At 36.6% G+C, this 15,163-nt stretch overlaps 1 long non-coding RNA gene across 1 annotated transcript; it reads left to right on the top strand.

Moving 5' to 3' along the window:
• The first annotated feature begins 9,308 nt into the window (after nucleotides 1-9,308).
• Nucleotides 9,309-13,244, top strand: LOC131253981 (uncharacterized). Its single transcript, XR_009175401.1, has 2 exons — nucleotides 9,309-9,394; nucleotides 12,859-13,244. It is a non-coding gene; the product is annotated as an uncharacterized LOC131253981 (long non-coding RNA).
• The last annotated feature ends 1,919 nt before the right edge of the window (nucleotides 13,245-15,163 follow it).

The raw sequence follows: 15,163 nt of genomic DNA, 5'->3' as shown, positions 1-15,163 counted from the left end.
CAGTACGCAATTCGATTTCGAAGTAAATTGGGTGTAGCCTGTCTTCATGCAATACTGTGCATTGTTGGTCCTGGGCCTACCTTGATAAAGGTATTGTATATTCATTCTCTACATCTATGTTTTTAGCTCATGGTAAGACATGATTTGAAAAATGAAATAGATACATATTTCAAGTGGACCACACCACAGAAATAGTGGTGATTGGCCATTAAAAACTTTTGTGGGCCAAAAGTTTTGGATTAAGCTGAAATTTATTTTTATTTTTATTTCCTTCATCAAGGTCTTTGTGACCTTATGAATAAGTTGGGTGGCAAGTAAAATATTACGGTGGGCCTCAAGAAATTTTTATGGTAAAAGTTCAATTTTCATTATTTTCTATTTAGTGTGGACCACTTAACATTTATAATTGCTTCGTTTTTGGATCTATGTTCTAAAATGAGCTGAAAAAACCAATGGACCACGTGGATATACAATACATACATAAAGGTGGGTGGCATGGTCAGGGACGAATTGTGTTGCATAAGCAATGGACTACACTTAATCCACTCTATATATTTTTCCTAACATGACTCTTTTTTTCTTGTATGGAAGCCTGAAGAAGCTTAATGGTGGAAGGGGAATGTATAACCTTATTTTTATTAGGCACACCATGATGTCTTGATGTGCATGTGAGATCCACTACCACCATCAAATGTGTGATTTTATTCTACATCTAGAGACAAAATATCAAGCTGACTTTTGATTTAGGTAGGACACACCAATAGAACAATAGATGGAGAGACATCTACCTTTCATTTTTACAGGACAGATGATCATGAGTAAGTGAAATCCATTCCAACCATTAGATGCTACATCAAAAGTTAGGCATATAACTCAAAAATCAGCCCCATACTTGATTTACGTGTGCCTCATGAAAGGAATTATTTTAAAAGGTGAGTTTTTTTTTTAACACTATTTCTAATTGTGCAGTGAACCATGGATGGAGTTGTTTTTCAGTTCTTAGATCATGAGGTGACACACGTGATGGTCAAGGTAGATTTTACATTAACACCATAGTGGGGCCCACCCATGTTAGAGATCATTTTTAAAAGACCTCTTAAAAGACTAACATGAAGCAAACGCCCTTCTCTCTCTCAACATTAATTAGCATATAAGAAAATTTTTCTCATTAAATGCCCAGGTAGTTGGACCAAAATGCAAGGTCCAACTAGTTGTGTGTGAACATATATATATATATATATATATATATATATATATATATATATATATATATATATATATATATATATATATAGCTCACTAGTTGGGCCGACCAGCACATCTCTAGCCCATGATTTCAGTCTGAAACTTGGGCCGCGACCGGTATCCCATAAAACCCCAAGGGGCAAATTTTCACCTTGATCTAAAATTATGGTGGGCTAGAGAAAAGAGCAGTACAAATCAAGGGAGAAAAATATTTTCATTTTTCATGGCCCACTAAAGTTTTGGATCAAAGTAAAAATTGGGCCGCGTGGGTTTTATGAGGTGCTACTTCATGTGGACCGTTCAAATTTTGGAGTCACATCAAGTATGATGAGCTCTCAAAAAAGTTCGCATGAGTTCTGTGTGAAGTGGTGTGCAGTTGAGCATTTGTGTGTGTGTGTGTGTGTGTGTGTGTGTATATTTGTGTGTGTGTGTGTTTTGTGTGTGTGGGTCCTTACTCTTGCTCCGGTGGTACTCTTAAGAGTTTTAACACCTAGTCAACGGTTCAAGTAAACATAGGTGGTGAAATCCCATTACAGCGCGAGTGTGTGTGCATGTGTGAATATATATATATATATATATATATATATATATATGGATCCTTACTCTTGCTCCGTTAAGGGTTCGTATCCTTGGGTGGTGAAATCCCACTACTGCATGAGTGTGATATGTGTGTGTGTGTGTGTGCACGCGGGCGTGCATGTGTCAGTGATAAAGTGCCTTTTCTCTTTGTTTTGCAATTTGCCAATAGATTAAGGGAAATTGACCATACTGACCTTGATGTATGGTCAAATTCCCTAAAGAGATTCAACCTTTCAAATATTTCATAGGTGGCCTTCTGACACGCCTTCAAAAATTACTTGGACGAAAATGCCCTTGTCCTTGTTTCAGTAGTTATATGGTTTTTTAGGGAATAAGAAGTCACGTCGTATTTAATGCTAAGAAAGTGATGTGTACGGAACCCTTTTTTGTGTGTGGATAAGGACCAAACTCGTAGGGCCCACATTGATGTATGTGTATAATCCATGCCACCCATCCTTTTTTGTTGTGTCATTTTAGGGTTAGGGCCCAAATATCAACCTGATCTAGAGCTCGTTTGGATCATATAATAGAAAATAATGGTGACAATGGAACCCACTATTAAAACTTTACAGGCTCACTCTAATGTTTGTTAGAAGTGGACACTGCCTAAGTTAAGACATTTTGGGTCCACAGCGAGCTGGCCGACAGGGTGGAAGGAACGGATCACCCCATTGTGGGCCTTAGGCTATGGTACTAATGGCTATCCTTTCATTTTATAGTAAAGGAAGTGAACATGTAACAACTGCGACCTATATAACATGACAACCACAACCCATATAACATGATAACTACGACCCATGACAACCACGATCCATATAACATGATAAGTACGACCATATAACATGACAACTACGACCCTTACAACATTACAACCCCGACCCTTACCACATTACAACCACGACCCGGGTATGAGTCGTGGTTGCCATGAGGTAAGGGTCGTGGTTGTCATGAGGTAAGGGTTGTGGTTGTCATACTATACGGGTTGCAGTCTTCATTTTATAGGCCTTAACAAGGACCAACTAGTAGGGCCTACATTGATGTGTGTGAATAATCCATGCCGCCCGTCCTCTTTGTCATGTCATTTTAGGTCTAGATTGTAAATATCAGCCTGATCCAGAGCTTGTGTGAGCCACATAATAGAAAATAATGGAGATAATGGCACCCACTGTTGATATTTAAGTCCACATGAGCTCTAGATCAAGCTGATATTTGGGTCCTATCCCTAAAATGACACATAAAAAAGATGGGTGGCATAAATTATTCACATACATCAATGTAGTCCCTACTAGTTGGTCCTTACCAAGGCCTATAAAATAAATACTATGACCCATATAGCATTACAACCATGACCCTTACCTCATGCACTACCAAAAAAAGGGTCAAAGGATACAAACTACTTTAAATTTTGCTACGGATATAAACCGTAGCCATAATTACTACGGTTTTAATCCGTAGCTAAAGAGTTGATACACCATGAATAATTAACAGTGTTATAAGGGGCTCTATGGGGCCTAAATATATATATATTTTCTATCTGAGCCATCCATATATTTGGAAATATTACTTTAGAGCATGAAATGAAAAATCATATGGATCAAAGGCTCAAGTGGACCACACGGTAGGAAACATGGAGATTAAATCACATTTGATTCCTATGGTGTGGTCCACTTGGGCCTTTAATATATTTTAAGCTTTGTATCATAAACTAAAATAATTTAATAAAATTAATGGTCAGAATGGATAAACCAAATACATCATGGTGGGCCCCACGAAGCCCCTGTCAGGACCGTCCACGGTCTTTCTCACAAAACGACGGCCAATTTTGGGCGTGCGCTCAAAACAGAGCCGCGCCCAAAATGGCCTCATTTTCTCTCTCCGTTCATTAATCTCCTCTCTCTCTCTCTCTGTTCCCTAATCGCCTCTCTCTCTCCCTCTCTCTGTTTCCCAATCCTCTCTCTCACTCCCGATCTCTGCTCGATCTCTCATTCTCCTCCATCTCTCTGCCGTCTCTTCTATCTCTCCATTATAGCAGCCGTGAAACTTCTACTTGAAGAAACACACACCATGAAGCTTCTCTCCATAGGTTTGATATCTTCTTCTCTGTGTCTCTTTTTGTCTTTCAGATTTGATACATGCTAAATGTAAGATGAAATGGCATGCTATCTATTTGTTGAAATGGCTGGATGAAATGGCATGCTATCTGTTTGATGAAATGGCTAGATCATACAGTTCTTTTCGGAGGTGCTTTGTTGGCTTTAAGCATCTATAGCTTAAAAGTTTGGAGGCAGGGGAAATCTAGCTTACCATTCATCTTGGGGCAATCAATCCTTACTGTTGCCCTTCTTGCAAAGCACTTTCAGATGTACTCTTTGACAAAGAAAGTCTTTCCTAATGGGTTCTATGTTGTTGTGAGTATTGCAATGCTATGCTTTTATACCTATGTGATGCTTTCTGGAGGAAACCTGCCACCAAAGAAGTCCAAGTTGGCAACAAGTCCCCCATCGTAGCTTGACCTACCAAATGTCAGACAAGAAGCCAATCTCTCTGTAGTTCTATTCATAAACTGCAGTTTGATATATCTGTCAACGCTTCTTCTAAATCGGTTGCGTTGTTGATTGCTATTGAGTCTAGCCGTGGTTCTAGGTTTGAACTTCGAATAGAGCCCCACTTGCATCATATTTTGATAGTATATACATACAGTAGGGTTCCCATGAGAAAGAAAAATGGTATAATAATACCAGATTGTAACATTATGAAGATGCAACAAGTGCAAACAATATAATCTGATAGGCTTTGATGAGCTGAACTTACATGTAGGGTTGGGCCTTTTCATCCCTTATTTTGCTCTGAGGTTTACTCGATGCTTTCCACCAAAACAACATATTACTCATGGATTTGATTACGTTGATGAAATTTACTATTTGAGGACTCTTTTCTTAAAAATGGAAAAAAGAAAAAAGACATAGAAATTTTTTTCATTTTGGAAAAAAAAAATCCTTATGCAGAGAATTTCTCTTGATTTTCACATGTTGTTATTGTTGTTTCTACTGTGGCGCATGTGATGATCAAGAAGACAACTGCACTGTAATTTGAGATGAAGGGAACCTATTGTTGTTACTGTGTTGACGATGCAGCCTAACTTGTGGCTTAACTTCGAAGGGAGATGAATAGGAAGTAGATTGCATCCTGACCAAGTCACGCATATTGATGAGGAAATGCAAATTTTCTTTGAATTTTCTTAAATTAATTAGTGATGCCATTTAAGTAATTCCATATAGCAATGTGTGTGCTTACTTCTGAACATTAACATGAATCTGTTAGTCCATTTCAAACTACCTTACATTTTTAATTTTATTTACAGATTTTGGTAGAGCACATCAGCGCAGTTCTTCTAAGACTAAAAGCCCGTCAATAGGCCTTACTGGTTGGGGTGGTCAATGAGTTGAGTCTGCGAGTTTTAAAACTATGATCATGGTTAGGTTACCTATACTGAGCATAAATGCACAATCTCATGTTTTTTTGCTTCATAGTTGTTTAAGGATAACGGACAGTGAAGATATCATGGTTCTCTAAATATGCATGTGGACTGAGTTTTCTGTATTGCCATTATATTCATGCGTGGGAATGTGAAACTTCTGATTCATAAATGTAAATAGGGTTGGGAATGTGAAATGAACACATTTTAGAATCAGTAAAATGAATGCAAATGTGGTTGTGAATGTTCTGTAATTCCTATTACAAACTGTAAATTCAAATAGGTTGTGATGGTAAAAACTTATCCATGCGCTAATTCATTAACTGACTTTTCCTGATTGCAGCAGATCCTAGACTTTGAAACTAATGGAGATGCTTGTGAAGTGATGCAGATCAGTGGAGATGCATTCTAAGTGGTTCATAGATTAACCTCTTTTTCTGTGATTGCTGAGTTTGGTTGCAGGTTTTGTGAAGTGGTATGTATCAATTGTTTTTTTCTTTTCAAATCAATCATTACTTTCCTTTTGTGCACTCATTTCTAAACTGATAGCCATCGATGCAGACCTGTCACCACATGTAGGACTAGTACTTGGGCTTCATGCACTCATTTGTAGCCTGATTCATCAACTCATTTGTGTAACTTATTGACTTTTCCTTATTGCAACAGATCCTAGACTTTTGTAACTAATGCACATGCTTGTGAAGTGATGCAGATTGAAGGATGGTTGTGATGTGATTCATTGACTTATTCTATGATTGCAGTGATGGGTTGCAGGTTTTTGTGAAGTGATGCAAATTAATGATTTTTTTTTCCAAATCAATGGTTACTTTTATTTCCTACACTCATTTGTAAACTAATTCATGCACTCATGTGAACTGGATTGTATTATGTGATTGCAACAGATCCTAATCTAATTTATCAACTGATTCATAGACTAAACTCCAAACAAATCTGTGAACTGGAACTCATTTGTGAACTAAACATGAACTGGAATGCGGACTGTAGCTTGAACTGAACATTTTGTTGAAGTCCATACCATTGGAATTTCTGTGAACTGAAATGCATTGCTAAATTCATTGCTATTGAACTAAATTTTCCCCAGAGAGTCCATTGTCGTGGCGGATAGCCTTGCCCGTTGGGTAGCTCTAACCAGCAAAACAGGTTATTCCAGGCTATCTCGGATCTCCCCATCTTCTCCTGAGGGGAGTTGGTCCTTGATAGGGCAGGTTTATGAGCGATTCGATTTTCTTAGCCCTCTCTTTGTTTTCTTTTTGACATATGATAGGCGGGCCTCTGTCTGGTGGCCCTCCCGAATGTGCAGGCCTTGTATAGCTCCGAGTCTTGGGCCCTTTTATTGGCTTGAGTCTGTTGCTTATTTGTAAGAATCTTAGATCATCAATGAAATCCAGATTTTTGAAAGAAAAAAACTAAATTTTCCTGTGGACTATGGATCAAGCTGAACTCAGTTGCAACTCTAACTGAGAACATGCATTTCTAAACTATAGAGCACTGTAAATTCCTATGAATTGAATTTTTGCTGTCCAAAATTATGCTTTTGCTATTGTGCAAAAGCTACTCTCCTTCTGTGACCGTTGCTATTGTGTAAAAATCGCACTCCTGCGACTTTTGAAAATTCACAGGATGTCATTGATCATGGGCATGGATAATACAAATGTCTTATATTTCTTAAAAAAATAGTGATTGATACCATCATGATTTTGTAGTTTCATAATGGGATGCATGTACCGTTAGTGAACAACAAGTGCAGCCACTATCATGGTTTCACAATAATGATGGTCAGCATATGATGATATAGGATGACCCAAATTTGCTGCCTCAAAGGTTAGTGTTCTATTTAAAAGCCTTATGATGGTACAAGTGATGCAGGACATGCTATTGCTAATAAAACCATTGTCCTGTGTAGACAACATATGGTTTGGACTCATGCATCATGGGTTTGCTATATCGTCCCCAGGTGTGGGAAGTGTAAGAATTATTTAAATTGCTCCAGTTTTATCTTTGTTAACTATAGTTTGTGTTGTAGGTTGTGGAATGTGAGTTGGTAATGGTCCCTACAAGTGAATTACCATACGAGGAACATGACCCAATTGAGGTATGCTTCAGTTGACTGCTGAGGTTCAGGCTTCTCTTATTTTTATGGTCCTTCAAGAGCATTTTTATTTATCATTTGGGTATTTAAATGTGCCATAGGAATGTTGCCAAAGATTCTATCTATTGTGAAGCTTTTCTATTATTTCTGTTTTGAAAATTCAAATAGTTTCATGTTTGAATTTAGTTTCATTCTGTTGCTCAATCGGGCATTGTCTACTATTTTAAAAATTGGAAACTGGTGAAACTTGCAATTTTCTAGAGGGAATCTTATATATCTAGCATGTGAAACAAAAATGAGATCATTAGAAGAGTAAAAACCTCATCAAGAACTCTTACAAGAAACCATACCACGAGCCTTGCTTTAGGTTACATTTGAATGTTAAGTTCTCAAGGGTGAAACGATGTGTGGCATTAGTCCAGGGTTGAGATATGAAATGCATGTCAACCCAATTTGAGGGAGAAAAGGAAGGAAAACACTAGTCTGCATAATGCAGGCTGTGTTTTCTGCACTGGTCCAAACACCAAGTGCATTAAGGATGCGGGGGAAGCTCCACAATACACAATTTGATGGCACTTATATACTATCAGAAGGTTGAATTCAAGAAGTAGATTTTTCAAATAACTACAGAACAATATTATGTGTATTTGTGTGGAAAAAAAGTTTTTATTTATTTATTTATTTTAACTTGAGGAAGGACTATTGTTGAGGGTGTGTTTGCTTGTGAGTTTACTTAGATTTATTATCTGATACTCTTAAGGATTTAAATATTTTATGATATTTTTTGACAGTGAATGAAGTTGCATTGAAGAAAATTGAATATGCTCATGAAAAATTCAAGGCTGAGGTACATCCCTGTATCCTAAATCTCATTTGTTCGAAAGTTGCAATCCCTGTTTTCAGTATTTTTTTTTAATCTTTCTTTCTTTTAAGATGTGTACAAAGGCATGCATGTAGTGATTATCAGAAGCAGTGGGCCATCATTAAAAGATTACCCTTGTAGTGAGTCCAATCAAGGTATGGATAATATATGGGTTTAGTTCATGGTAAATAGTACCTTTTATTATGGATCACCCTTGGACCAAAGACCTGGTACCTATTATTGTAAGTTCGTATTGATTTCGCTAATTGTAATAGAAAACAGACTTAAGCTCAAGCTAGGGGAGATTGTTACCACAATTCCAACTATCGGTAAGTACAATTTAGAAGGCAAATTGAAATTTTATTCATTTTTTTTAAAATTTCCATTAGAAATGTTAATTGCATTGATATAGGATTGAGTTATCCAAGGGGTATTGACTTTCTATGGGTAGTGTCATCAGTAGATCTTGGTTATTTTTTCACTCAGACGTACTCAAATTTTAGCTCCTTATTTATATGTTTAGATACACAATTTTCTGGTTGTTGCTTCTATGTTGCAAATTGGCATTCAGCTTTTACATCTACGTAAATTTATGTTTTATTGGTGTTGTTTATTAATCTATCCTGCTAGTGCAGATAAAACCTTTGTTGAAGCCAACTAAAGACATAATGAAAGTTCGTCACATTAAATATGCTTGGCATAAGTTTTTTCTTGAGGGTACTCATCTTCCTCTTGGTCCATGATATCCTGGCTTTTGTCATTTCATTTGTATAATTTTTGGGTTCTGTCAATGTAGCTAGGTACAACATTGGTGCAGTTATCTTATTCCGGGTACCTGTAGTCTTAGTATGTCTCATTGTCCTTCAATAATTTAATATATCGAGATTTCTTTCCCATCATCATTTACATTTTTCTTCTTAATCAATACTTGGAAGTTAATATAATCATTTACTCTGTTTTACAACCTTTAAAATCTTTATATGTAAATCTGTGCCCATATGCATTGTCGGAGAAACTAAAAAAATTACTCATTCTTAGATTGCATTGTGGAATATGCATTCATTATTCAAAGAAAGGGCAACATTCCAAGCACTCACACTTTCTCTCATTGCTAGCTAAATTGGTGAGTCTTCTTTCCTTCATACTATATGATTCATTGATGAAGTGGCCTGGCCATTTGGATAGGCTCATGTTTATATATTATCTCGAAATTGATGAAGTAGATCCGGATGTGTGTCAGAGCTATCTGGATGTTGAGTGGGGGGTCCCTGGAGGGTGGGAACCACTATTATGACCATGATGAAGCTATCCATTTCCTATGGACAGCAATATGGGTGACCTGGCCATTTGGACAAGCCCATGTTTATATATTATTTTGAAATTGATGAAGTAGATCCGAATGTGCATCGGAGCTATCCGGATGTTGAGCGGGGATCCCTGGAAGGTGGGAACCACTGTTATGACCATGATGAAGCTGTCCATTTCCTATGGATAGCAATATGGGTGGCCTGGCCATTTGGATAGGCCTGTGTTTATGTATTATCTCAAATTTGATGAAGTAGATTCGGATGTACATCGGAGCTATCTAGATGTTGAGCGGGGGTCCCTGGAAGGTGGGAACTGCTGTTATGATCATGATGAAGCTGTCCATTTCCTATGGACAACATTGGAGGGGCCTGGCCATTTAGACAGGCCGTGTTTATATCTGTATTTGCAGGGACCACACGCTTAACCTAAACCACACCCTAAACCTATAACCTAAACCTAAACCTTAACCTATAACCTAAACTTTAACCAATAACCTATAACCTAAACATAAACCTATAACCTATAACCTAACCTAAACCTAAACCTAAACCTGTAACCTAAACATATAACCTATAACCTAAACCTAAACTTATAATCTAAACCCGATCCTGAACCCGAACCAGATTTCCTAAACCTATAACCTATTCTCAATTCCCTAAAGCTATAACCTATAACCTAAAACCTAAACCCAACCTAAACCTAAACCTAAACCTAAACCAAAACCTATAACCTTAACCTAAACCAAAACCTATAACCTAAACTTATAACCTATAACCTAACCTTAACCTAAACTTAAAACTTAAACCTAAACCTATAACTAAACCTATAAACTAAAACCTAAACCTAAACCTAAAACCTAAATGTATTCTCAAATCCCTAAACCTAAACCTACACCTAATCCTAATCTCAACTCCCTAACCTAAACCTAAACCTAAACTTGAAAACCCAAACCTAAACCTAATCCCGGACCTGAACCCGATTTCCTAAACCTAAACCTTAACCTATTCTCAATTCCTTAAAGCTATAACCTATGACCTATAACATATAACCTAAAACTAAACCTTAACCTGTACCTATAACCTAAACCTAAACCTTAACCTAAACTAAAACCTATAAACTAAACCTTAACCTATAACCTATAACCTAAACTTATAACCGATAACCTAACCTTAACCTAAACCTAAAACATAAACCTAAACCTACAACCAAAAACCTAAAACTAAACCTATAACCTAAATGTATTCTCAAATCCCTAAACCTAAACCTACACCTAATCCTAATCTCAACTCCCTAACCTAAACCTAAATCTAAACTTGAAAACCCAAAACCTAAACCCGATCCCGAACCCAAACCTGATTTCCTAAACCAAAACCTTAACCTAATCTCAATTCCCTAAAGCTATAACCTATAACCTACACCTAAACCTAACCTAAACCTATAACCTTAACCTAAACTTAAACCTAAAACCTAAATGTATTCTCAAATCCTTAAACCTAAACCTACACCTAATCATAATCTCAACTCCTTAACCTAAAACTAAACTTGAAAACCCAAACTAAACCCGATCTTAAACCCGAACCCGATTTCCTAAACCTAAACCTTAACCTATTCTCAATTCCCTAAAGCTTTAACCTATAACCTATAACCTATAACCTAAACCTAAACCTTAACTTAAACCTATAAACTAAACCTTAAACTAAACCTAAACCTATAACCTTAACCTAAACCATAACCTGTAACCTAAACCTTGACTATAACCTATAACCTATAACCTAAACTTATAACCTATAACCTAACCTTAACATAAACCTAAAACCTAAACCTACAACCTAAAACCTAAACCTAAACCTAAAACCTAAATGTATTCTTAAATCCCTAAACCTAAACCTACACCTAATCCTAATCTCAACTCCCTAAACTAAACGTAAACCTACACCTAATCCTAATCTCAACTCCCTAACCTAAACCTAAACCTAAACTTGAAAACCCAAACCTAAACCCGAACCCGAACCCGAACCCGATTTCCTAAACCTAAACCTTAACCTATTCTCAATTCCTTAAAGCTATAACCTATAACCAATAACATATAACCTAAACTTAAACCTTAACCTAAACCTATAACCTAAACCTAAACCTATAACCTTAACCTAAACTAAAACCTATAAACTAAACCTTAACCTATAACCCAAACTTGTAACCAATAACCTAACCTTAACCTAAACCTAAAACCTAAACCTAAACCTAAAACCTAAAACCTAAACCTAAACCTAAAACCTAAATGTATTCTCAAATCCCTAAACCTAAACCAACACCTAATCCTAATCTCAACTCCCTAACCTAAACCTAAACCTAAACTTGAAAACCCAAACCTAAACCCGATCCCGAACCCAAACCTGATTTCCTAAACCTAAACCTTAACCTATTCTCAATTCCTTAAAGCTATAACCTATAACCTACACCTAAACTTATAACCTTAACCTAAACCTAAACCTAAAACCTAAATGTATTCTCAAATCCTTAAACCTAAACCTATACCTAATCCTAATCTCAACTCTTAACCTAAACCTAAACTTGAAAACCAAACTAAACCCGATCTTAAACCCAAACCCGATTTCCTAAACCTAAACCTTAACCTATTCCCAATTCCCTAAAGCTTTAACCTATAACCTATAACCTATAACCTAAACCTAAACCTAAACCTTAACTTAAACCAAAACCTGTAACCTAAACCTTGACCTATAACCTAAACTTATAACCTATAACCTAACCTTAACATAAACCTAAAACCTAAACCTATAACCTAAAACCTAAACCTTAAACCTAAATGTATTCTCAAATCCCTAAACCTAAACCTACACCTAATCCTAATCTCAACTCCCTAACCTAAACCTAAATCTAAACTTGAAAACCCAAACCTAAACCCAATCCCAAACTCGAACCCAATTTCCTAAACCTGAACCTTAACCTATTCTCAATTCCCTAAAGCTATAACCTATAACCTATAACCTAAACCTAACCTAAACTTATAACCTTAACCGAAACCTAAAACTTAAACCTAAACCTAAACCTATAACCTTAAGTTAAACCTAGGTTTTGAGTTTAAAAGTCCAACCTAGGTTTGAACACATTACTGATGTTGGATTTTGCCATAGTTTAGAAGATTTGTAGGTACATTTTTTATTTCTTCATATATAAGTGTTTTTTTTTATCTTTCTTCCTTTTGAGATGTGTACAAAGGCATGCTTGTTTGATTGTGTCTACAAATGCTTCTTTATACAGGCTAACAAGCTAAAGAAGTCAGTGGATGATGAAATTCATTTTCTCAAGGGAAGAGTTTTAGAACTTGAAAGTGATCTTGTGTTGAAGTCCACAGAAGTTACATCTGCAGTTTCAAGGAAAGAAGAAGCTCTATCTTCTGCATTTGCTGAAATTGACCATCTAAAGGAAGAAAATTCTATAAAAACGTGAGCATTATTAAATGCATATGGAGGGTGTTTACTGTGTTGCAGTGTATTTGTTTCTTGCACATGATAGCACGCCTTAGTTGTAATTCTTATAATAGGTTGAGCAAAGTGAAGTATTGTTTATTTAGAAATGTTAATGTAGGATGCATTGTATGATTTGATTGCTATTTGTAATAAATGCATCATTTTTTTCTGATTGTATTTTATGTACTATTTCTATCAGCATTAAGCTTAGATAAGTTATCAATCATAGCAGGTTCTTATAATGGAAACAGGTCGTATTATTACAATTTTTTAAAAAATAGTTGCAAATATATTCCGTAGTTATAGCTACGGCTTTTGTTCGTAGCTATTGGTATCTATTGCTACGGATATTATTGGTGCTATTGGTATTTATTGCTATGGATAAAATTCCTTTTGCTATGGATATGATCCGTAGCACGTCCGTCGCTATTGGTGGGGTAGCTAAAGGTATTGCTACGGATATAATCTGTAGCTATTAGTATCTATTGCTACGGATTATGTCTGTAGCTATTGGTATCTATTACTACAGATATTATCCGTAGCTATTGATATCTATTGCTACGGATATAATCCGTAGCTATACCTTTATCTACCCCACCAATAGCGACGGACATGCTACGGATAGGGCTTTTGCTACGTTTTTTGGCTATATCCTTTGCCCGTTTTTCTTGTAGTGATGACAACCACGACCCTTTCCTCATGAAAACCACAACCCATATAACATAGCAACCATGACCCATACCCAGGTCATGGTTGTAATGCGGTAAGGGTCGTGGTTGTAATGTGATAAGGGTCATAGTTGTCATGGGTCGTGGTTTTCATGTTAAATGTGGTAAGTGAATATTTAACAACCGCGACCCATATAACATGAGAACCACGACCCATATAACATGATAACTATGACCCATGACAATCACGACTCATATAACATGACAACCATGACCCATGACAACCACGACCCTTATCTCATGAAAACCACGACCCATATAACATGACAACTATGACCCATACTCGGGTTGTGGTTGTAATGCAATAAGGGTCGTGGTTGTAATGTGATAAGGGTTGTAGTTGTCATGGGTCATGGTTGTCATGTTATATGGGTCGTGATTGTCATGGGTCATAGTTATCATGTTATATGGGTCGTGGTTCTCATGTTATATGGGTCGCGGTTGTTAAATATTCACTTACCACATTTAACATGAGAACCATGACCCATATAACAAGATAACTATGACCCATGACAAGCAGGACCCATGACAACCATGACCTTTATAACATGACGACCACGACATGACAACTACGACCCTTATCACATTACAACCACGACCCTTACCGCATTACAAACACGACCCGGGTATGGGTCATGGTTGCCATGTTATATGGGTTGTGGTTTTCATGAGGAAAGAGTCGTGGTTATCATCACTACAAGCAAAACGGGCAAAGGATACAACCAAAAAACGTAGCAAAAGCCCTTTTGCTACGGATATGATCCGTAGCACATCCGTTGCTATTAGTGGGGTAGATAAAGGTATAGATATGGATTATATCCATAGCAATAGATATCAATAGCCACGGATAATATCCGTAGCAATAGATACCAATAGCTACGGATATAATCCGTATCAATAGATACTAATAGCTACGGATTATATCCGTAGCAATACCTTTAGCTACCCCACCAATAGCGACGGACGTGCTACGGATCATATCCGTAGTAAAAGGGATTTTATCCATAGCAATAAATACCAATAACACCAATAATATCCGTAGTAATAGATACCAATAGCTACGAACAAAAGCCGTAGCTATAGCTATGGAATATATTTGCAACTATTTTTTAAAAATTTATAATAATACAACCTGTTTTCATTGTAAGAACTTGCTATGATTGATAACTCATCTAAGCTTAATGCTGATAGAAATAGTACATAAAATACAATCAGAAAAAAAAATGATGCATTTATTACAAAGACCATCTAGTGGTTGTCATGCTATACAAGTTGTAGTCTTCATTTTATAGGTCTTTGCAAGGACCATCTAGTGGGGCCTACATTGATGTATGTGAATAATCCATGCCACACATCATTTTTGTCGTG

This window comes from Magnolia sinica, chromosome 8, assembly GCF_029962835.1.
Source record: "Magnolia sinica isolate HGM2019 chromosome 8, MsV1, whole genome shotgun sequence".
Classification (NCBI taxonomy): domain Eukaryota; kingdom Viridiplantae; phylum Streptophyta; class Magnoliopsida; order Magnoliales; family Magnoliaceae; genus Magnolia; species Magnolia sinica.
Note: the sequence above shows the minus strand (reverse complement) of the source record. Positions and strands in the feature narration are given on the sequence as shown.